Source organism: Chiloscyllium plagiosum, unplaced genomic scaffold (genome assembly GCF_037043375.1).
Source record: "Chiloscyllium plagiosum isolate Xiang-an unplaced genomic scaffold, Cpla_swu_hap1 HiC_scaffold_32, whole genome shotgun sequence".
NCBI lineage: Eukaryota > Metazoa > Chordata > Chondrichthyes > Orectolobiformes > Hemiscylliidae > Chiloscyllium > Chiloscyllium plagiosum.
The window spans coordinates 23,067,998-23,093,871 of record NW_028270170.1 but is presented as its reverse complement, the minus strand read 5'-3'; the positions used below and the strand labels follow the sequence as shown (position 1 = coordinate 23,093,871).

Below are 25,874 nucleotides of genomic sequence, written 5' to 3'. Positions count from 1 at the left end.
AGCTTCTTAAAGTGGGAATAGGGCACCAGATAGTGTCACAAGCTGAAATTTTGAGATCGTAAGATCCAAGGCAGCAGTAACCACCTTGGAATACTGATCAAGGTTTAACAGCTCAAACAGACTCCAGCTCTGTCAGCTGTCACTGCACCCTCCTTCCTCCCCCCCCCCCCCCCCTCCCCCAAAATGTAAATCCTTCATTGAGGTGTTCCTCCAATTTTTGAGTCTCAATATGAGCTCACAGTGGGAACAAAGTTTTGGAAACACTGACCTATTTTGAAAAACAAAATGCAGAACAACCCAGGTTCTGATCTGAAATGGAGTTATGTTATCAATTGTTTTCTTAGCAATTATACATGTGACCAAAAAGGGCACATTTTCATCTTGGCAGACTCGAACAATGAGCATCATTTGATCCAATGCTCCATACCTTAAAATGGTATGCCAACTGATTTACTCAGCCTTTTAGCATGAGACACCTGTTTGTGGATGTGCAGTTGTGTGTAGTGCTGAATTATGTTCAAGCTACGCTGAAACACACACAATTTTTTGTTGCACTTGCATCAGATTGGTTCATTGGAGAGCAACAGGTCACTATTGAGCAGGTTGGAAAAGTGTGTACCAAGCAAGAATGAAGATATGCAAATGTGAAATTTAAAACAAAAGTTGTTAACTTTCAATTTATCAATCAACTACCAATAGCAAAAAACATAAGAGCATTGGCAAAATTGCTTCAGTTATTGTTGGGGAGTTTACAACAGATTTCCAGTTATTTTACTAGTGTCAAAGTGGTAGTGCTGAGTTTAGTTTGTGGCTTCAGCACCTTGACTTGTCTGAGTATTTTGCTCATACATTGGTGTGTTTTAATATGTTGTTGGGAAAATTATCCAATCATAATTTCAGTGGATAATTTGTCTGCTGGAACCTGTCATTGCCACTTGATGGTATCATTGTGCTTTGAATGCATTGTACCTGAAAGTCCTCAAGGAATAGGAGTGATAGAAAATTCCTATTGCTTGATCAGAAATTTATAATGGACATGGAAAAATTTTGAGTGAAGATTCAAAATTGTATATGTTCTCCTTTTTAAGCTCACTGACACACAATGTATTTCAGTTATATTTTGCACATCCGATTTCTATCAGTCAAATATCTATGCAGTGTCCCAGTTAGGAGTGTTTCAAGAACCAAAGAGGCTTATAACTGACTTGAGTTCATGATTAGAATATCAATTTGAGCACCATACTGTGGCAGTGCAAATACCCTTTTTTTAGTAAGCAGAGGTGTCTCAGTTATTTTTATTCCTTTCTGTTCCTTTCAATCTCACGGACATCTGATTATTTGTAACCATTGCATTTCTTCATGTGCTGTATCACTTGGCCTGCTTATCCAAAATAATATTGTAAGCCTTTCTTCCTAACCTTCAGTCTCTCTCCTGCTGAAACCTTTCAATGTGTTTTTTAGCGTATTGACTTAAGTCCATAAGAGACTATTCAGATCAAAAGTCTACTCTGTCATTCAGAGATCATGGCTGATATGATAATCATCAACTCTGACTTTCCTGCTTTTTCCTCCACAATCCTTGATTCCTGACTGATTTTAAAAAGTTTTGTCTCTTTCAGCCTTTATTTTATTTGACAATCTAGCCAATGCAGCACTTTGTGGTAAAGAATTCCACTACTTCACTTCCCTGCAACAGAAGAAATTCCTCCTAAACTCTATCTTAAATGGATGACCCCTTATTCAGAGATTATGCCTTCTGGTCCTAGACTGTCCCACAAAGGAGAATAACCTTTCTGCATCTATCCTGTGAAGTCCCCTAAGAATCTTGCAAGTTCCCAACGGTCACCCTCATTCTTCTAAACTCCCAACACGTGTATGCCCAACCTCCTCAACTACACTTCACAAAACATTCCTTGCATACTCAGGGTCAACCTAGTGAATCTTATCTACACTGCCTCTATTTGCCAGTATATCTTCCTTCAGGTAAAGGCCCAAATTGTTTACTGTATTCCAACTATGGTTGAATTATTTCCTTGAATAGTTTTGGCAAGATCTCCCCATTTTTTAATTTCATTCCATTTGAAATAAATGCTAACATTCCATTTGCCATGCCTACTGCCTGCTGAGCTTGATAGCTTTTTATGATTTACACATGACGCCTCCCAAATTCCTCTATCTGCAGACGTCTGTTTAAATAATTTTCAGCACCTCTATTTTTTTCTGCCAAAGTGCATAGGCTCACATTATCCCACATGATGTCCATTTGCCAAGCTTTTGCCCATTCACTTAATTTCTCTATATTCCTCTGCAAACTGTTTGAGTTGTCCTCACCACTTGCCTTCCACCAATTTTTGTGTCATCTGTAAACTTGACAATAGTACATACGTTCATCATCCAAGTATTAATATATATTGTAAATAATTGTGGCTTCAGTACTGATTCTGGTGACACTTGACTAGCTACAAGTTTTCACCCTGAAAATGCCTCCCTTATGACAACTCTATCCTCTATTAAATAGTCAATATTCTATTTATTCTTATATACTACATTCAACACCATGGGCTCTTATTAAATAGCCTAACATGGAACCTTAGTAAGTGCCTTCTAAAAATCCAAATATATGACATTCACTGCTTCCCCTTTATCTATCCTGTTTGTTATGTTCTCAGAGTTCTAATAAATTTGTCAGACATATTTTCCTCATCATGAAGCCATGTTAACTCTGATCATATTACGTATTTTTAAATGTGTGCAATTGTGTTCTTATTCTAATTAACATTTTCCCAATAACAAATGGTAAGCTAACTGATCTATCATTACCTGTTTTCTGCCTTTGCCTTTTTAAAAAAATATTTTAGATTGTTAGTTTTCCAATCCTCTTTCAAATTCCAAGCATTCTGCATCCCCTTTTCCACCTTCCAGGAACCCCCAAATTATTTAGAATATTTCCCCAAGTGTCTTTTCCCAGTCTGTTTATTTTCCTTCTTGAAGTCACCTTTACTGTCCTATACAAGCTTCCTGCTCTAAAGCTTTGGATTCAAATCTTTTGTCAATTAATTCATCCTTGGCTTTGCTCCACTCTATCTCTGAAATCTTTTCTCACCGTAAGACATCTCCCAAACTGAAACAAAAACAGAAATTGCTGGAAAAACTCAGTAGGTCTGGTAGCATCTGTGGAGAAAGAATAGAAACATCTTCATTTGTAAAGAATGGTCACTGGACTTGTATAATTAATTCTGCTTTCCCTCCACAGATGCTGCCAGACCTGCTGAATTTTCCAGCAATTTGTATTTCTGTTTCTGATTTCCAGCATCTGCAGTTCTTTTGCTTTTTATAAAAATTGACTTTTTTTTTAACAGACTGTCACTTTATTCCGTTACTGGTGACACTGCTAAAATTTGACAGTGGCAGGCCTTCGGGTTTATCTTCCTAAGTCTTCCCATCTCTTCTATTTGGAAATCTCCTGGAGATGCATATTTTTGAGCTTTCAATCATTCCCTCAAATCATCTCTTCCTTTCTCAGTGACCAGTTTTTTAGAAGGTCTATTTAAAGGCATGTGAAATAGGAGCAAGTGTGGACAATATGGTTCTTTTGAGTTTGCTTTGCCAATTAGTAAAGTCATAGCTAGAATTTTGACTTCAACTCCACCTTCTCACTTGACTTTTGAGGTCTAAAAAGCTATCTAAGCATTAAGCATCAAGAACTGGACATGCACAGCCCTTAGACTAGAAAATTTCAAACATCGCAACTGAGTAAAGAAACTTCACCTTATCTCAAAATTAGGATAAGGAGTAAATAATTTAAAGACTGTGTCTCCTGGGCAACCTCTTTGCAACTATCCTGTCAAATCCTCTGAAACATTCAATGAAATCCTGCTCATTCTTGTAAATTCGAGTGACTGAATCATTGTGGTGAATGTTTGCTGCACTTCATGTTACCAAACTTCATATTTTTATTCACACCAAAAAGCAATATAAATTCAAGTCATGTTTTCAAAATAAAAGATTTCAGTTTTATTGAAACAAACTTTTGAAATTTCATTTAATTTATAAACACTCAATATTACAAAATTACTGCTTTACTATATCAGAAAACTATTATGTATAAACCTGGTGGAAATTGTACTGGTATGCTGGAAAAAAAACATATAAAGCAGCCGTTTTTAAAAGTCAATCTTAAAACTATGTCTTAAAATGTTTGCAGAAAATAGGATGAACCACTCAAAAATTTACCAATGTCAACAGAATATTGTGAAACAGTTGAGTAGCCACTGGAGATTGGCTTGGGCATGAGCCATAAGGAGAGATCCATCTCAGTTTGAGAACTCCTTTTCCACAGATCTTTGCAGATATTAGAAAAAAATCAGTATTAATGATCAACAATGTCTGAATGGTAGAGATGTTTTAAAAGATCAGCATTTATAACTTAGAGAATAAGTATGTTTGTAATGTTTCAAAAGGTCATGTATTTGGTTTGGATATCTCACTAATCTTTGTGCATAAAAACTATGAAATCATTTCATTAAAAAAATTGCAGGGTGCTTTGTGTATTTGCAAAGATTGAAATAATAAGTTAAGCTATCGTTCTTGGTGGTTTGATGTTGGCTTACACAGGTTCAGTCCAGTTCAAATATGGAAACTGGCTGTGCAAAATCATGATAATGCTGTGGAGAATTATAGAAATAATTGAGTGACAACTGGAGGAGGGCTTGGTGTGGGCCTGGACTGAGGAATAGAATGTGCAGTGCAAAGTGGTCTGGCTGGCTCATCAAGATAGCTGCTGTAAAAATCACCATGTTGGCTTATATTTATTAAGGCTGCTGTTAGATAGCAGCTGACTTCAGCCTTGTTCAAGAGGAGTTTTTAAAAAATTGAGGCACTATGTACAGTGAATCGAGAAGCAGGCACACCTAATTCAGTGATACCTGGAAATAAGTACTTTTTAACATAATATTGTTAAAATACTTAATAAGATACATTCATAGTGGAAATGTTTTGTATAGTGTACAATTTAGCTGAGGCTCTGTGCAGGTGAAAAGGAGTAATTCAACCAAAGGTGTTTGAAAACTACTGCTGTGTGAAACCTATTTATGCTGCACCTTCCCACCACTAATAACACTTTAGCATCTGTTTAGAACATTTTAGTTGCATAATCTGCATTATGAATTAATTCCAGTGTCTGACCAACTTTCCCTGGTAGTATAAACAATATAAAATCTAAAGTATGCTATAGAAAGGAATGTATTATTGTGAAATGGAAACTAAATTGTGTTCAAGGCTGTGTTTCTATACCCACTTTGAATATTTTCAATTTTTTATATACTGTGGATAATTGATTAGTACATTCAAATGTTTGTATATGCCTATAAATTCTGTTGTATTTCCTATTCACTTTTTTTAGATTGATTTCACATCTATAATTGAAATTTCCAACAAAAACGCTCATAGAAACTTGCAATACAAATTTTTGCATGACTGCAGTGACGTGTCACCCACCACAGGTGGTACTGTGGTGCCAGTGTCATTTCTGCCTCTCACATGCCAGCTCTCTTTCACCCAAAGCCTGATTATTCTTGGTGTTGATTGTTCAAGGTCTGGTGCAGGTCACTCTGTGCAGTTCAATCCCATCAAACCTGTGATGGGAAAAGACAACCATTCACCTCTTAATGGAATTTGCCTTTGCAAAGATGGTCTGGATAGAGATGCACCTCAGAGACACAAGAATTTGATCAATGGTTGTACCGGCATGGGGGAGGGGTACACAGAACTAAGCATCATTGGGATCTGAAGCATGATAAACACATGAAAAATGCTCCTTAATCTGTCTGAAACTTGCTGGTCTTCCAGTGCAGAGTTGGTTTTGACTGAGTGTTGTAGACTGGTACATTGCAAAGTCCGGGACTGAGTAAGTACAGAAGGATCTGTTTAAAATGTGAGGGTAGGCATTGTAGAGACACAATTAAGAAGAGTGACTTTCTTAGACCATTCTATCATAAACACTGGGGCTGGAAACAATTTAGAACCCCTTGGATCGTATGCCTGATGTGGAATGTATATCATAGGTATTGGAATTGGATTGAAACACCCAGAGTGGGACATGCTGTGTGATTAAAAAGTTAGATTTGTTTACACTTTCTGCAGTACCCCACAGGAACCGTTTTGTCCTTTGGTTGTGTGCCTTAGGTGGAATGTATATTGGAACATGCGGCACAGTGGCTCAGTGGATAGCACTGCTGCCTTACAGCGCCAGGGTCCCAGGTTCAATTCTCAGCCTTGGATGACTGCCTGTGTAGAGTATGCACATTTTCCCCGTGTCTGCGTGGGTTTCCTCCGGGTGCTCGGGTTTCCTCCCAAAGTCCAAAGATGTCCAGGTCAGGTGAATTGGCCATGGTAAATTGTCCATAGCGCTAGGTGCATTAGTCAGAGGGAAATGGGTCGGGGGGTTACTCTTCGGAGGGTCGGTGTGGACGTGTTGGGCCGAAGGGCCTGTATTTGCACATGAGGGAATCTAGTCTACACTCATGGCTTATGGAGAAAAAGATGCAATTTGTTGCACTTCCTCTAATTTTCCATTCAAAGTGCTGTGTACCTTTTTTGTAAATATACTTTATATTCATAAAATCTATGAAATATTCCTGAGCACCCTACTCCATTCAAAGTTTGTGAGAAGATTTGTAGCTCGGGTGCTCGTTATTGTGGTTCTGTTCGCCGAGCTGGGAATTTGTGTTGCAGACGTTTCGTCCCCTGTAGGTGACATCCTCAGTGCTTGGGGGCCTCCTGTGAAGTGCTTCTGTGATCTTTCCTTCGGCATTTGTAGTGGTTTGAATCTGCTGCTTCCAATTGTCAGTTCCAGCTAGCCACGAAACGACACGACCAGCAATCCTTAGTAGCCACACACGCAGATGACAAGCAACATGAATTCAACTGGGACAACACTACTATTATAGGACAAGCCAAACAGAGTGCAGCCAGGGAATTCCTAGAGGCATGGCACTCATCCACAGATTCAATCAATAAGCACATCGACCTGGACCCAATATACCGGCCACTGCAGCGGACAGCTGGGACTGACAACCGGAAGCGGCAGATTCAAACCACTACAAATGCCGGAGGAAAGATCACAGAAGCGCTTCACAGGAGGCTCCCAAGCACTGAGGATGTCACCTAGACAGGGGACGAAACGTCTGCAACACAAATTCCCAGCTCGGCGAACAGAACGACAACACCCCACTCCATCTTCCTGGACCTGCCTCAGGGTTGCAGTTGGCTGAAATACAGTTTTGAGTGAATTGGGTACCCACTCGAGTCTCCTTTTTCATGGACAAAGATTAAGGATGAATCTCTGTAAGGTGTGTTCCTTATCACATGTTGTACATCTATGTGTATATGGACAGAAGTTAATTGAGACATTGCTATGACCAGCTGGTTCACCCCAGATGAGGAACTGAATCTGGAACTTGGTCTTTATTTCTCAACTCATTTCATAAACTCTGAGTAATAGGTATTTTATTTGTGTTTATATATGTATTAGAGATTGTAGAGTTTGTTTTGTGAAGATTTGAGTGTAATTAATATCTTCTATTTCCAGCACCTTTTATTATACTTGATAGTAAGAAAACTGATTTTTGTGGTATTACTTTGAGGGGTGTATGTGAGCAGCATTTATTTCCATGTTTTTAAACAAAAATGGCAAGAGAACTGATAATAAATCAAATATAATATTTGATATGTATCTAAATGTTCTTATAAGAATTGTTAAAATATGTTTACAGATAGATGCAAAGCTTATCTCTGTAAAGGTAAAACAATTCACTGTTTTATTTCATAAAATATCATGCTACTATTTAATAATTCAGTATCAGTAGCTCTCTCAATATGATAAAATCAACATGTCCGTACCTTGGATTATAGATTCTCCTCCTCATAAGGCAAGCTGATGACATCAGCTGATGTGACGTTAAGTTACATGATGAACAGTGAGTGCAAGATCTTATTGTTAGATGGCTATGTAGGTATCTCTACCTACTCTGTATAAACACTGTACATAGTTAAATGAATGGTTACACTTACAAAGGCCACCTCAACGTTCATCTGTTAACACACATGACAACAGTAAAATTTAAAAACCTTGCTTATGAGCAATGTCAACAGTACCCAGTGACACTAGGCACTGGTGCGCAAGTTTAAACAAAGATTAGCAGTACCTGGAGCTGTGTTCCAGCAGTAGCAAAGCCTCAAACAGCCAGACTTCAGCAAGAAGCAGAACATAAAGCAGACTGACCCCAGCAGTAAAAGCAGCAGACAGAAATTCAAACTGTGGTAAGCGAATCTGACCGAAATTGTGACAACTTACTTCAAGTTGTTTGTAAAACTTGTAAAGAAATGTTTATTCCATACCTTGAAAATGCATGGCGAAGGCTCATCCACTACCCAAGTCACTGTGTAAAGTGGGGTATAAGAACATAAGAAATAGGAGCAGATGTAGGCCATCTGGCCCCTTGTGTTTGCTCCAATGTTCAATAAGGTTACAGCTGATCTTTTCATGGACTTATTTGCACTTACTGACCTGCTCATCTGTTCAAAAATCTACCTATCTTTATCTTAAAAACATTCAATGAAATAGCCTCAACTGCTTCACTAGGCAGGGAATTCCACAGATTCATAAGAAGTTCCTCCTCAACTTAGTCCTACATCTGCTACAAAAATAGAAATTGCTGGAAAAGCTTAGCAGATCTGGCAGCATCTGTGGAGAGAAATTAGTTAGCATTTCAGGTCCAATGACTCTTCCTTAGAGCAGAATATGCTGCACCTTATTTTGAGGCCATGCCCCCTAATTCTAGTTTCATCTGCCAGTAGAAACAACTTCCCTGCTTCTATCCTATGTATTCCCTTCATAATCTTCTGTTTCTATAAGATTCACCTCGCCCATCCCCATTCTTCTAAATTCCAATGAATATAGTCCTGGTCTACTCAATCTGTCAGGAGAAAGTGAGGACTGCAGATGCTGGAGATCAGAGCTGAAAATGTGTTGCTGGAAAAGTGCAGCAGGTCAGGCAGCATCCAAGGAGCAGGAGAATCGACGTTTCGGGTTGAGCCCTTCTTCAGGAAGGGCCATTTTGTTGTTGTTCTGCCAAAATGGATGACCTCACATTTACCAACATTATACTCCATCTGCCAGACCATTGCTCACTGTCATATCATATCTATATCCTTCTGCATATTTTGCTCTATCACTTATTGTAGAGTCATCTGCAAGTGTTGACACACTACACTTAACCCCCAACTCTAAATCATCTGTGTCATTCCTGAAGAAGGGCTCATGCCCGAAACGTCGATTCTCCTGCTCCTTGGATGCTGCCTGACCTGCTGCGCTTTTCCAGCAACACATTTTCTACTCAATCTGTCCTCAAGTCCGGAATCAACCAAGTTAACCTCCTCTACACCTCCTCCAGTGTCAGTGAATCCCTCCTCAAATAAGGAGGCCAAAACTGTGTATGGTACTCCAGGTGTGGCCTCAACAGTACCCTACACAACTGCAGCATAACTTCCCTATTTTTAAATTCCATGCAATGAAGGATAATGTTACATTTGCCTTCTTAATTACCTGCCGCACTTGCAAACCAACACTTCGTGCTTCATGCGCAAGGATATCGGAGTCCCTCTGCAGAGCAACATGATGAAATTTTTCACCATTTAAATAATGGTCCATTTTGTTGTTGTTCTGCCAAAATGGATGACCTCACATTTACCAACATTATACTCCACCTGCCAGACCATTGCTCACTGTCATATCATATCTATATCCTTCTGCATATTTTGCTCTATCACTCATTGTAGAGTCATCTGCAAACGTTGACACACTACACTTAACCCCCAACTCTAAATCATCTGTGCCCATTATTGAGCAGCACGGTAGCTCAGTGGTTAGCACTGCTGCCACACAGCTGCAGGGACCCGGGATCGATTCCTAACTTGGGCGACTGTCTGTGTGGAGTTTGCACATTCTCCCTGTGTCTGCTCTGGTTTCCTCCCACAATCCAAAGATGTGCAGGTCAGGTGAATCGACCATGCTAAATTGCCCATAGTGTTGGGTGCATTAGTTGGGGTTAAATATTGGGTAGGGGAATGGGTCTGGGTGGGTTAATCTTCGGAGGGTCGGTATGGACTTATTGGGCAGAAGGGTCTGTTTCCATAAAGTAGGGAATCTAATCTAATTTGAAAAAAAGTGGAAGTAATTGCACTCCCAACTGATCCTGGAGGTGAAGTCCAAGCAAGCAATTGTGATGGGGGACTTCCTAGTCAGGGGCCCAGTTAGGTGTATCTGCAACTGCAAATGAGACTCCAGGATGCTGTGTTGCCTCCGTGGTGCCGGGGTCAAGGACATCTCCTGAGTGGTTACAGAAAATTCTCAAAGGGAGCCATTGTACATATTGTTACCAACAATGTAGTAGAAAAAGGGATGAGGCCCTGCAGAGTGATGATACGTAGTTAGGCTGGAGGTTAAAAAGCAGGGCTTAGAGGGTAGTAATTTCTGGATTATTCCCAGTGCCAAGTGCTCGTGAGAATAGGAAGAGGGGGATAGGCCTGATAAATGTGTGGCTGAATAGCTGGTGAAGGAGGCAGAAATTCAGACATTGGGATCTATTCTGGGGCAGAGGTGACTTGAACCGTAGTGGACAAATCTCCTGGTGGAGGGATTTGCTAGGGCAGTCTAAGGAAAGTCTAAAGCAGTTTGGTGGGACCTTTAAACAATAGTGAGACAAAGGGTAAGGTTGAAATTAGTGTATAATTTAAAGAGAGCAAGTTAAATAGAACAAAAAAGCCAAAGTACAACAGGGAATAAAGGAAGGCTGATGGATTAAACTGCAAGAAGCCTGACAGGTAAAGTAGATTATCTCAGGACATGGTTGGAATGCAGGACTTGGATGTTATTGCTATTACACAAGTATGGCTGAAGGAGGGACAGGACTAGTGACTCAATGTTGTGGAGTATAGATTATATAGGAATCATAGAAGGAGAGCTGAAAAATGTGTTGCTGGAAAAGCGCAGCAGGTCTGGCAGCATCCAAGGAGCAGGAAAATTGACGTTTCGGGCATAAGCCCTTCTTCAGGAATGAGGAAGGTGTGCCAAGCAGGCTAAGATAAAAGGTAGGGAGGAGGGACTTGGGGGAGAGGCGTTGGGAATGCGATAGGTGGAAGGAGGTTAAAGTGAGGGTTACAGGCCGGAGAGGGGGTGGGGGCGGAGAGGTTGGGAAGAAGATTGCAGGTCAAGAAGGCGGTGCTGAGTCCGAGGGTTGGGACTGAGATAAGGTGGAGGGAGGGGAAATGAGGAAGCTGGAGAAATCTGCATTCATCCCTTGTGGTTGGCGGAGTAGGAGGGGGAGTTAAATTGTTCAGCCAAGGGGCGGATGGGTTGGTTGGTGTTCAGCCACGGTGCGGTTGGATTGGTTGGTGTTTCAGCCACGGGGTGGTTGGGTTGGTTGGTGTTTCAGCCACGGGGTGGTTGGGTTGGCTGGTGTTTCAGCCACGGGTCGGTTGGGTTGGTTGGTTTATCGTAGAAGGGGGGGCAAGAAAGGAGGGGGAGTGGCGTTTTGATTAGAGAAAACATAACTGCATGGAGAGGATATTCCTGAGGGATCATCCATTGAAGCTGTATGGATGGAACTAAGAAATAAAAAGGGGGTGATCACTTTGGGGTTGTACTACAAGCCCTCCCCCCAGTAGTCAGCAGGAAATTAAGGAACAAATGTGTCAGAAGATTGCAGATAGCTGTAACAATAGTAGGGGTCTTTAACTTTCCAAACATAGCATAATGTTAAGGCCTTGGATGGGTGGGTCGGGGGGCTGGAAAATTTAACTGTGTTCAGGAAACCTTCCCAATCAATGTTGGGGCAAGGCCAATTTTGATGCTATTAAAACTTGATAAAGTTGACTGGCGGAGGCTGTTCCCGGGTAAAGGGACCTCTTGACAAGTGGAAGGCTTTCAAAAGCAAGAGTTTAGGGCCCGCATATTTCTGTTGGTGTGGAGAGTTAGACTGGAGGCCTGTGACCAGTGGTGTGCTAGAGAGCCTAGGGGTTACTGTTACACACCTATAGAGTCAGTACTCATAGACTGGCATACTGTATTTCCAGGGCACTGAAAAACATACAGCAAGAGTATGTGGTCATTAGAAGCTTAAGCCCAGGGCATGGCTTGGATTTGACATAAACTTTTAGATTACATCTTGGGACTCAAATTTACCATCCATCCAGACCATTGATCACCTTAAACAATGCTAAGGAATTATGGAAATGCCAATCCAGATTTTAACTATGGCTCATGAAGCCATTTTGGAATATGTCTGGGATTAAGATCAAACTGCAGCAAACATGTTTCCCACAACCCTGGGAGTTGCCCAAGGACATTCATTTTGTCAAAGATGTGGAACGTTGACTATACAATTTTTATCAGTGACTCAAAACCCAAACACGCAATGTGGATGCTGAGTGCACACTGATGTGGGAGTATTGTCTCAAAGGCTGGCTCATGTATTGTCCCATAATTTTAATCTCAAACAATACTACTGACAACATCCAAACCGTTAGTGTCATAATTTACTGGTCTATGGTGAAAGTGTAGTCATACCAGAGTCCTTCGGCTTGATATCCTCAAAAGCACACCAAAGACACCTGGGTATCACCTGCAACAAAAAGAAATTGCTAGGAGAAACTCAGCAGGTTTGGCAGCATCTGTGGAGAGAGAGCAGGGTTAATGTTTTCAATCCAATAGTCCTTCTTCAGAACTTTTAATAGCAGGGAGAATGGGGGGTGGGATGGGGGAAGCGGGAGGAGGAGAAGAGTGAGTGGATAGGGGGAGATGGAGCTCACAGAGAAAATGTTCATCTGAAAAAAAGATGGTTGATAATAAGCCATGGAAGGAGAAAAGCTGATAATGGGTACCTTGAGTAGGTGAAAATGGGTTGATTCTGGTGAAAGCAGCCATGTCATGCCAATGTGTGGAGGTGCGTAAAAGAAATTGAAGGTGGTGTTCAGACTGTAAAATTATTGAATTCAATTTTGAGTCCTGAAGGATTTCCAAATGGGAAAAGAGATGTTATTCTTCCACATTGTGCTGAGGCTGGTTGGAACGCTGCATCAGGTGGATAGAATATGTTGCTGGGTTAGAACACAAAGTTGGTGCAGTGGTCAGGGATTTCTAAATCCCTAAAGTCATCGAAGGTGTAATTTCTTGCTGTATTACCTACTCCGTTCATAGACAAAACTATAATGACTGCAATGTTATGTCAGGGGATAAACCCCTCTGCTAATTTAAACCTGACACTCAGGAAAAAAAATCACCCCATGCAGTAATCTGTGAAAATTTGAAAGGCAAAGAACTATCCCAAAAGTCACTATTTAAAGAAAAGCTAACAACATTAATTTTTAAAAAGTCTAACAGAGAATAATTAACTAACAACGATTTACAACTTATTTATCTAAACCTATCTTTTACGTCCTCCTGCACCCCCCACAATGCTAGTCTAATAAAACCCCTGATTAAGATTTACCAAAAAATTCAAATTTCAAAACCAGTCAGCTGTTGAATCTTCTCTTTGTATCTTCCTCTGTCATCTTCTTCTTGGGGATTTCTGTTTCACAGGTCATTGATAGCTAAAGGTACCTTTTAAGAGAGCTATTCTCCAGGCAGCCTGCCTATGTTGGTGGCTTAGCAGTTCTCCCATCAAGTGTTTTGATTTGTTAAATTTTTATACCCCAAAGCATTGGATTGTTTCATTGGTCTTAATATTGCCAAAGTACCAAATTCAAACTTGATTGGAGTTTAATATCCTGGGGCATGATTTAAACTGATTGGCCGAATTTGATTTTTTTTTGTCTCATAGCAACACAGGTACTGCTAACATTTACTTTGTAAATTTTCCAGCACTCTGTGTGCTTGCCAAGTCCTTCAATTCTCTTAAAAGTACACCTCTATATCTTCATAACAGTAATGAGCCATTGATGGCTTCCAGTGTCTTTTGTTAAACTTTTCATGTTATTGTGGATTATTACTCAATGGATTGAAGTCAAAATACTGCATTGCCCCACCTCAGCTGCTATTTTGCATTCAACTGGGTTTTTGCCATGCCCGGTGATCCAATAACTCTTTTGAACAATTCTTGAAACATATGGCTTTACTTGTATCACCAGTTCACCAAAGTAATTTCAGGCTAATGGAGAAACAGAGAGGGGTGTCAAAACTATAAAATCTGCATTGAAGAAGAATGATGATGTTAACTTAGCCTTGCAAAGCTATCATCCTATACCATGACAAAATAGCCTGGCTGCATTTGAACTTTTATAAAACCATCGGAGCATGACATGTACGACTTCTGGCTTTTCCACAAGATAAAGAGCATGTGAGAAAAGAAGAAATTGCTATCAATCACACTAGGCTGCAAAATGTAACCATCATGAGAAAATATTAAGAACTCTAGACAGGAGAGGCAGTTTGCATCCATGCGTCCTGGTTCTGGGGTGCAGTGTGCATCCGTAACTTACCTTAGAGAAATGGGACCACAGCATTTTGGAAGAAACAAGTCTGCACTAATATCCTGCTCAAAAAGGCCATGAAAGGGACTGATCTTGCAGGGACCTCATCATTCTCCGTGCACAAGGTTCTGGTTAACACGACCTGTACTCTGTCCATCTTGGAATGCTTAGAACAGTATGAAGGCGTGTAGTTCTAATGTGGGTTAATGGAGCTGAAGCACAGCCTTGATATTATTGAATGGGAATGAAGACTTGAGGGCTGAATAACAGAATCATCTTCCTCTTTTCCTAATGGCAAAATCAAAATGGCAGTTGTCATTTTAATATAAACTGTAAAGCAGAACTTCCTTTAGCAATTACATTAAGAAACATTTGACAGATAATCCAATACAGCAATTAGAAAATAACAAATTGGAAAAGCTTTTCCAAAATTGAACTTCCAAAATGGTATTGTTCCTGGGAAAGTCTACCTATCACAAAATATTTCATCCATTACAGATCTGCCATTTTCACTAGCAAAATGCTGTGTTTGTTCATATGTTCTGTATTTCATGCTATAACTCTCTTGAAACAAGAAAACGAAAGAAAACTAGATTATCCAATGGATTTGTACAGTGAGGTAATCATTATCAGCAAGTACTTCTGTTTAAAGTGTCATTGATAATCAATTTAATATTATTGTGCTAATGGGATGTCTCTTGATTGACCTTTTAAGTGGCTTAGCAAGCCACTCAGCTGTACCAAACTGTTGTTTTTTCGGGAGAAGATCCACATTCACTATCTCAGGATGATGAGGTGGGTAATAAACACTGACCTTGAAATCGGCATCCTTAGCTTGGGAATCAATTTAAAAAAGAAATTGCTTAAGAATTCATAAATAATTATAGTAATGTTATAAGTGTTGTTTAGAAAAGCAAATGAAAATAAATTTTAGCTATCATGAGTAGAATGGAGTTCATTTGAATAGAGGTTCACTTTTTTTTTTATGGCAAGTAGTGCTGGCACAAGGTTTTGCTGTTTGTTGCCTAATGGAATCCTTGACATTAGCTCTGAGAGATCAACTGTGCAAACAAGTCATGGCTGTCCGCCTGTTCTTGTTTTAAAATAGCTATACCACGTCAGCTACAAAAGTATACACTGTATAAATAGCTTGTGGAAAAAAGACTTTTTAACCAAGAATTCTGTACATTTGAAAATATTGTTTTCTTATTGCAATCAAGATAAACTAATCTGTTTACTGCAATCTGGTTTGTAGTATTGATTCTGTTTTCATTCTCAGGGCAATGCCTTTGAATTTTTTTGTCTTGTATTTTCGGAAGGATGACATCATTTTTTTGGGATGGCTTTCTGCACTTGTCTCATAGAGTTTTCGTTCATAATAACTTTTATTTCAATGTGCATATTCTCCAAACACACGTGATATCTAAATTTACATAACTATTATATTTACAGCTTGCTATTAAGCAATTATATATAGTTCTAAAGCTGCAAAATTTAATGAGCTTATTAGCAACATAATCTCTTGCATTTTCTCAATTATATGCTGCTGTATTTTGGAGAAATCCTATTTGCAGTGTTGGATCAGGAAAGCTCTTTCCTTACTTGTTTTGCAATGAATTATTGATAGGATGATATCATTGTCCACTGATTCTCCCACAGGCACTTTGTTATGTAACTTCCCACAAAATTTGGATCAAGAGCTTAAGTGATTGACTGTATTAAAAATGAAGTTAAACGCAAGATTCTGACAATTAAATAAGATACTGAAAGCATTTAAATGAAATTCAGCAATTTACTCAGACAAAACTCTTTACGCTTTGGGAATGTACTGCTGAGGAATTAAACTTCAGGCTTAAAAGACACTATTGAATTTTTCTTTACGTGGTGAATTTTGAAAGTAAAAGTCAAATTTTTGTGAAATATTTATACAGTACATTGTTATGACCTTTAATTGTTTTTTTCCTAGAGTCTTGAAGCTTAAAACTCGAGAGAAATGATTGCTTGATGTTTGTGCTGTAATGAGATGTTTTACATGTAGGCATTAACCATAATGCAGGAACATATAGTTCATAATATTTGGCAAGGGCTTTTATTTGTCAGTTTAAAGCAACATTATCAGTATTTTAAAATCAGGATTTCAGAATTTTCTGCATCCTTTCTTACCTATATTTGGTTAACACCGAAATTCTTTTGTTTTTCTGTTTTCACAGTTTTGATTGTATTTTTATTTATCAAGATGAGAGATTAGAACAACTTTTTGTATGTTCATGTCAAAACATCTGATGTTAACTAACAAGATGTACCAGGTTACACACAGCTGTAAGTTTGCACATTATAAGCAGTGTCATAGGTAATTAGCATTATAGTTAAACCCACTGAAACAATTGATAAAAATAAAATTACTTAGAGAATAAAATTTCTATTGTTATTCATTTTTCTGTCTTTTTGACATCATAGTTGTCACTGGTACATGTCAGTACCATGGTAATAGTAGTACTGAACAATGCTTTGGAGATAAATTCAGATGTCACAATGGTAATTGGGGACTTTAAATTTAATTAATGAATCTGAAACAAAATGCTAATCTTGTTCACTATAATGAAAAAACTGGCTCTTGTAAAAACCCATCAGGTTCACGAGTATCATTTGGGAAGGAAATCTGCCATCCTTACACAGTCTGGCGTGCATGAGACTTCAGATCCACGGCAGCTTATTTGAATCTTGATTGCTGTCTGAAATTCCACAGAGAGCCATTCAATGGTACATACATAAAACCAGTACAGATAAAAATATTGGTGTATGTGCACCAAGTGAATTTTACTGATTCAACAAGCATCTCTTTGCCATTTTTCTCAGAATCACAGAATTTTATGATGCAGAAGGCAGTCATTCAACTCATTGTGTCTGTACTGGCTCTCTGAATAAGGGTTATGACTTACTGTCACTCTCCTTCCATTTCCCAGTAATCCTGCAAATTGTTTCTCTTAACATGATCATCTAATGCCCTTTACCTTTATTAAACTTGCCTCCAATATATTTCCAGGTAGTTAATACAAACCTTAACTACACACTATATGATTAAAGTTTTTTATATTTTTATATCATGTTTGCTACTTTTACAAATTACTTTATATATGTGCCTTCTTCTTTGTCCTTTCTCAAGAGCGAATAGTATCTCCTGGTCTGTCCAGACCGCTCATCATTTTGAAAACTTCAATCCAAGCTCCTCTTGGCTTTTTCCTTTCTAAGGGAATCAATACCATCTTCTCTACTCTATCTTCCTAACTGAAGTTTCTCATTTCTGGAACCATTCTTGTAAATTTCTTTGGCATGTTTTTTCACTGTATTCACTTCTGTCTTGAAGTGTGGTGTCCAGCATTATGCACGATATTCTAGATGAGGTCTAATTAGTGTCATTGCTCTGTGTACTCTCTCTACCTTCCTTTTATTCTATAACCCTGTCAATAAAGCAAACAGTTTCAAAGGTTTTATTAATTGCTCAGTTCACTTGTCCTGCCACCCCTAATGACTTATGCCCATATACTCTTAAGTCTCTCTACTCTTGCAGACCCATTAGAGTAGTGCATTTTATTTTCCATTGCCTTTCTGTTTTCTTTGTGTTGAAGTGTATCACCTCACACTTATCTGCATTGAAGTTTATTTGCCACCTATCTTTCCAATCCACCAACTTGTCAATCTCCTTTTGATGTTTTAGATCAATTTCCTCACAGTTTACAATGCTTCTGAATTTTGTGTTGTCTGAGAATTTTGAAATTGTCCCCATCACACCAAGGTGTATCGAATGTATGCGTGTAAATTAAGAAAAGCAAGGGTCCCAATACCAACCCCTAGGGATTCTACTGAAAAATGTCATTAACCATTAGACTGTTTCCTATCATTTAGCAAATTTTGCATCCACGTACTGTACTAAAGGGTACTGTTGATTTTATTTATGCTCTGACTCTAACTTCACTCATAAGTCTGTGTTGTATGGTAATGTTTGGAAATCCATGTACACTTCAACAACCTCCATTACCTCATTAAGAAACTTAGATAAGCTAGTTAACCACAACTTTGCCTTCAGAATTCTTTGCTGGTTTCCATGGTTAACCCACATTTGTCCATGTGATTATTAATGTTATTCTAAATTACTATTTGTAAAAGTTCTCCTCTTTGCTCTGTCCTCATTGACATTAAAAGAGCAGATCTTTAATTGCTGTTCTTATCATAGCGTCTGTTCATGCTTGTTTGTGGAAGGGTTGCAAATGCCATAATCATCCCAGTGAAAAATGACAGTAGTGAACAATTATTATCCCACTTTGTCACATGTTCACAAAAATAAGCAACAAAGCAACACAGTTTTGGAAGGGAATAATAATGCTGAAATGTTTAGTCAAAAGCCTTTTTTAAAAACAAGGGCATGACATTAAAGGTTGTCTAGTTCTCTGACACCGTTCCCGAGTCTAAGGAAGACTGACAAAATATGGTCAGCGTCTCCGAAGTTTCCACACTCATTTCCTTCAGTATCCTTGGACAGGTATTATCCAGTTCCACTGCTTTATCAATTCGAAGAACGGTCAATCAATCCAAGACTAATTCCTCCTTTTCCAATTTGTACCCTACTAGTGACTGAATTTCCTCCTCTGTTATCATGTATTTATTTACTACCTCAGCTTACACCCCATTGCTTCCATGTTTAAATCCTCCTTTTGGTTCCCTTATTGACCTAGTCCTTTTTCCACAAGGTTTTGAAATTCTCTTTTATGCTACGTCTTTTCATAATTTCTGTTTGCTTTCTAAGTTGCTTTTTCAACTTCCTTCTGAACCTTTTCATCTTGGTTCTTCGTTATATTTTCGATATGAAACCTATCATAAGCACACTTTTTCTTCATTGTTTTTCATCCATTGAGTTCTGGATTTGTTTGCCCTTCCTTTCCCTTTTGAGGAAAAAACACTTTTATCGTGCCCAAACCTACTCTTCTTTGAAGGTGGCCATTGCTCACTCCGATTTTTTACACAAACATTTGGTTCCAGTCTTCCAGGCCATTGCCTTATTGAAACTTGTTCACTCCCCCCCCCCCCCCAGTTAATTATTCTTAGGCTAGATTATTGATTGTTCTTTTCCACTGTCTTCATAAACTTTATGATGCAGTAATCCCAGAGATGTTACCCATTGACATTTGATCTCCTTGGGTGCACCTTTTCCAAAGAAACCAGTCTAGTACTGCCTTCTTTCTGATTTGGCAGGATATACACTGCTATATTCATTCTCTTGAGCGCAAGTTAGGAATGTTTGCCCCTCCCTTACTTTTTATGCCACGAGTATTGCAGTCCATATTCAGATAATTAAAGTCAGGCACTGCTAAAAGGAGACTTAAAAAGGAGACTAAAAAAATCTGTATTCATCAGAGCTCGAATACACAAAATTGACTTGAAGAAAGAGATATTTTATAGAGAATGAGAAGAGGATGCTGATTGATTGGGCCAATATTGTCATGGAGATCTGGGTGGGAATGTAAGGATGATGAAAGGAGGCTTTAGAAAGACTTGGATAGGTTGAGTGAATGGGCTAGAGCAATGTAGATGGAATGTAATGCACATAAGTATGAAATTAGTGTACAGTTGTGTGCAATTTTGGTTTCTTTATCAAAGGAAAAGTATACTAACCATAGAGAGAGTGCAGCAGAGGTTTACCAGATTAATTACTGGGATAGAAAGTTTGGCTTGGGAAAGAATAATTAAGGAAACAGTCTGAATTTTCGACAGTTTTGCTGAATGAGAGGTGACCTCATTGAAACTTGGATAATTCTTCCAGGCTCTGACAAAGTGGCTGGTATCCTCTGACTGATGATTCCAGAACTCGAAGGCATGATCTCGAATAAGGTGCAGGCCATTTAAGACCGAGATGAGAAATTTCTTTATTGAGAATATGGTGAAGCATTGGAATTTTAAACCCCAAAAGCCTATGGAAGCACAAATATTGAGTAGTTTCAAGACAGCAGCTAACGACAGTCAGATATGGAGAGTGAGAGAGAGTGGTAGTGAGGAGATGATTAACCGTTATCCAGAACGACAGGGCAGACATAATGGGCTGAATGACCTACCTCTTCCCCCATCTCATTATTTTTTCTTTTCCTGGCTTTCTTGAATACTTTTTTTAAATCCAGGAATATTTGACGCCCAGTCTTGCTCTTCTTTGTGTCACTTTTCTGTTATAGCACATCATAATTCCACATGGCACTGTATGCCTGTAACTCACCATAGTTATGGAGCACAAAAACAGGTCCTTCAGTCCAACTTGCCCATGCCAATCAGATATCCTAAATTGATCCAGTCCCATTTGCAGCATTTGGCCCATATCCCTCTAAACCCAAAGTAGAAAGTCGAATTATTGACCCTTTCTTCTGTGCCTATAAATTGGATACTTAAGAATAAAAATAACAGCTAATTACCTACAGGCTAAGAAAATTGAAAACAAAGCTTAAGAACACTACGTTCCCACTTTTTCAACTTGCCAAACACCTAGCACTCCATTCAAATAACATTGATTTTTAATATTTCATTGTTCTAAAACTGAAAAAAAACTGTTTGAATTGACCTTTTCAATTAACTAAATACAGCTATTCCCTATTAGATGGTTTTTAAACATCTGCTTTGACCCCGATATCAAACAAAACTCTCAGCTAAATTTAATTGGTAAATGTTGAATACAAGTAAAGCTTGATTTTTAGAAAGAGATCAATATTAACCATATCATAAGTCCCAATTTTCCATTCAAGCCACATTGAGTTAAAGTTACACTGAGGGCAATAAGTGAAGGGTGGGATTGGCAATAAATGTTGGCATTAAATTCCAGAATTTTGTCCTATCACCTGTAGGTATGAAAGCACATATATTTCCAAGTTGAGACGATGAATGGCTTGGAGGGAATTTGCACATGGTGGTTTTTAGATTAGATTAGATTACTTACAGTGTGGAAACAGGCCCTTCGGCCCAACAAGTCCACACTGACCTGCCGAAGCGCAACCCATCCATTCCTCTACATTTACTCCCCTACCTAACACTACGGGCAATTTAGCATGGCCAATTCATCTCACCTGCACATCTTTGGACTGTGGGAGGAAACCGGAGCACCCGGAGGAAACCCACGCAGACACGGGAGAATGTGCAAACTCCACACAGACAGTTGCCTGAGGCGGGAATTTAACCCGGGTCCTTGGTTCTGTGAGGCAGCAGTGCTAACCACTGTGCCACTGTGCCGCCCACGTGTTCCCATACGTTTGCTGTCCTTTTCCTCCAAGATGATAGTGGCTTGGAACATGCTTTTGATGACTTTTGACTTTTGGTTTATTTATTGTCACCTGTACCAAAGTACAGTGAAAAGTTTTGTTTACGAACAGTACTGGTAGATCATAGCAAGCAAAAGTGTACAGATCAAAAATTCTTAGAGGCATACAGGTTACATTGTTTATTGAGGTTAGACAGTCAATTCATCAGTATAATGAAAGACGTTATTACTAATTGTTACACATTTAAATCAAAAAGTGGATTTAAGTCAAAAAGTGTAGAACAGTTATAAGAAATGTTAGAGTTAGATCTGCTGTAGGGAACTCGCAAGGAGTCACATGGTGTTGAGTGCTGTTTAAGGAGTCTTGGTGAATTTCTGCAGGGATTTGTATAGACATTCCTGCTGCTTTATGCTGATGGTGATAGAAACATAGGAACAGGAATAGGCTATTCAGCCCCTTCAACCATTAAATAAGATCATAGCTGATCTGTGACCTAACTCCAAATATTCGCCTTTGACCCTTAATCCCTTTGCTTAACGGACATTTTATCTAGCTCAAATTTAAAATGAGCAACTGATGTAACACCAACTGCCTTGTCATAGAATCCCAACTGTATGGAAGTGGGCCATTTGGCCCATCATGTCCACAGCGAATCTCCAAAGATCTCCCCATCTAGGACCCCCTCCTGCCCCACCCCACAACCTAGGTTCAGTCCAAGTATCAATCTAGTAGAGCAAAGTTGTACTGTCTCCAAGGCCAGTATATATTTACTAAGTTATGATGTCCATATCTGCTCATAGTATTCCAAGTGGGGTCTAAACAGGATGTTGTAGGGCTACTGTATAACTCCTATGTCCTTATACTCCAATTCTCTAGCTATTCCATTAGCCGCCTTGATTATTTTCTGCATATATTTGTGGCTTTTTAAAAATCTATGCATGTGAACAACTTGGAGTGTCTTTGGACATTCACTATATTAAACTTCATAACAACTAGCAAGTACCATGATCTGTCCTTTCTCGATCCAAAATGAATAACACCATGCTAATATATGCCATAGTTTTGCCCATTCATCTGGTCTGTCAATATTCCTTTATCATTTTACACTATTATCTACACTTTCCACAATGTCACCTAACTTTGTGTGATCAGCAAATTTGGGTATATGACTTTGTGCAATTACCCAAGTCGTTATTGAATAATTGAAACCTTGTGGGACACCCTGGGTACTGTTATTGAACAGAGACCTAGGGGTTCAGGTACATAGTTCTTTGGAAGTTGTGCCACAGGTGATGCGGTGGTTAAGAATGCATTTAGCACAATTGCCCTCATTGCTCAAACCCTTGAACATGGGATTTGGGGTGTCATGTTGAGGTTGTCCAGCATGTTAATGAGGCCTCTTTTGGGTACTATGAACATTTCTGGTCACCCTGCAATAGGAAGGATATTATTAAATTGGAGAGGGTTCAGAAAAGACTTACAAGGGTGTTACTGGGACTGGAGCGTTTGAGTCATAAGGAGAGGCTGGATAGGCTGAGACCTTTTCGCTGAAGCTTAGAAGGTTGAGGATATAAAGGTTTTTAAATTCATGAGAAACCTAGATAAAGTGAATAGCCAAGATCTTTTCCCTCGGGTGGGTGAGTTAAAAACTGGGGGCCATATTTTTAAGCTTAGAGGAGAAAGATTTAAGAGTGACCTGAGGAGCAGCTTTTTAAATGCGAGGGTGGTTCGAATGTGGAATGAGCTGCCAGAGGAAGTGGTAGATGCAGGTACAGTTACAATATTTAGAAGCCAATTAGACAGGTACATGAAAAGGAACGGTTTAAAGGAATATGGACCAATCGAAGGCAAATGGGACTAGTTTAGTTTGGGAAACTTGGTCAGCAAGGATGAGTTTGGACTGAAGGGTCTGTATCTATGATGTGTAACTCTATGACTCTGTAGCACTGGTCACGTCCTGCCAATTTGGGTACCTATCTGTTATCCCTGCTTTCTGGCACCTCCCACTCAACAATTTCCCAGACATGTCAATTTTTTGCTCTCAATCTTGGAGGCTTCTATCTTATTTCGCAGTCTCTTTTGTGGGGCTTTATCAAGTTGTCTCAACAGCATTCAGACATTCCTCCCTCTACTACCTTAGTTACCTTGTAACCTAAATAACTGAAAATTTTCCAGGTGTTCAGTTAGTCACTGTGGACACCAAGAATTTCCCCACCACAGATATTAGGCAAACTGGTCTGTAATTTTCTGGTTTTCCTCTTTTGCCCAGAGAAAGCAGAGTGACCTGTGTAATTTTACAATGCATTAGGATGACTCCTATATCTCGGGAGCTCTGAAAGATTATAGTTGGGGCATTTAAAATGTGCTCCCCTACTTAATTTAACCCTTTCGATGAAAGTCATCAGGTTCTGAGGATTTGTCACTCTTTAGTTCTATTAATTTTTCTCATTATTGATTTTAACTTGTGCTAATTTTCATCATTCCTTTCTTCAATCCACTGTTAATTTCCATGAGACTTCTCACAAGCTAGCCTCCTTTACTCCTGTAAATACAGAGGCACAGTATTTATTAATATGTTTGTCATTTCCCTATAGTGATTAAAGATATCCCCATTTTCAGTCTTTGGGCCAACATTGCTGATGTCCACCTGATTTCCCCCTTATGCAACCAGAAGATTTATTCTTAATGATTTTGATGTCCCTTGCAAGTTTTTGTTCATAAATCATTTTTGTATTTCTTATAAGCTGCTTTGTGGCCCTTTTGCTAGTTTTTGTATCACTCCCATACAGCAGGATTGTTGCTGTTTTTGTATTTTTGTAAGCCCTTTCTTTTATTTTTATGTTGTCCCTTATCTCTTGTCCATGGCTTATTTTTCTGTGAATTGGTGTCTTTCTTTGTCAGGGGTATAAAAGAGTCAATGTTTATAGATGTGCCATTCAAATACACTGTTGAGTTGAATATGTACTGGAACAGCTTAGAACAGTTCAAAGAGAGCTGGTAGGAGAAAAAAACAACTTATTTTCTCTCCTAGTGAATAATAGATAACCCTTTCAAAGAAAGCCAGCTGAAGAGATACCTCAGTGAAGTGTTTAGTGAGAATCAATAAGTTCCAGAAATCAAGTGTTGTTGGAGCTGCATTCATCTCGATAAGTGGGATGTATTCTATCTTGGACTTGTGCTGTAGAGATGGTGGAAAGGCTTTAGGCTGTCAGGTGAAATACTCACTGCAGGATTCCTATCCTCTGATCTGCTGTTATAACAACAATATTTATATGGCTGATCCAGTTCAATTTCTGGTCAGTGGTAATCTCTAGGATGTAAATCATGGAAAATTCTGTGATCATAATGCTATGAAATGTCGATGAATGATGTTTAAATTGTCTTGTTAGAGATGGCCATTGCTTTGTACTTGTGTGGTGCACAAATGTTACTTGCCATTTGTCAGTCAAACCTCGATACTGCTTTGACATGAACTTTTTTTTTTAATCTGAGGAGGTATGATTGGTGCTGAACATTGCGCAATCACCTGCGAACATCCCCAGATCTGACTATACGATGGAGGAAAGGTCATTGATGAAGCAGCTGAAGGTGGTTGGACTTAGAGCACTACCCTGACCAATTAATACTGTTGTGGTGCAATGGTAATGTCTCTGCCACTGGACCAGGCAGCCCACGTTCAATTCTTTCTACTCCAGAAGTATGTAATAACAGCCATGAACAGGTTGATTAGAAAATATTTACCCTGAGGAACTCCTGCTGAGTTAACCTGAGGCTGAGATGACTGTGGTTGCTGCGGATCAGTCATCTTTCTTTGTGTTATGTCTGACTTCAAAGAGTGGAGACGTCTCCCCAGTTTCCATTGATTCTACTTTTGTCAGGGCTTCTTAATTCCACACTTGGCCAAATCTGGCTTTGATGACAAGAGGACAGTCTCTCTCACCTCACCACTGCAGGTCAGCTGTTTTGTCCATATTTGGACCAAGGCTGAATTGATGTCTGGACTTGAGTGGCACTGACAACCTAAATTGAGTGTTAGTGAGCATTTTGTTGCTCATG

At 39.1% G+C, this 25,874-nt stretch overlaps 1 protein-coding gene across 8 annotated transcripts in view; it reads left to right on the top strand.

The window, feature by feature from the left end:
• The window catches only part of hdac5 (histone deacetylase 5), a 438,683-nt gene that overhangs the window by 201,543 nt on the left and 211,266 nt on the right, over positions 1-25,874 (top strand). The window lies entirely within an intron of this gene.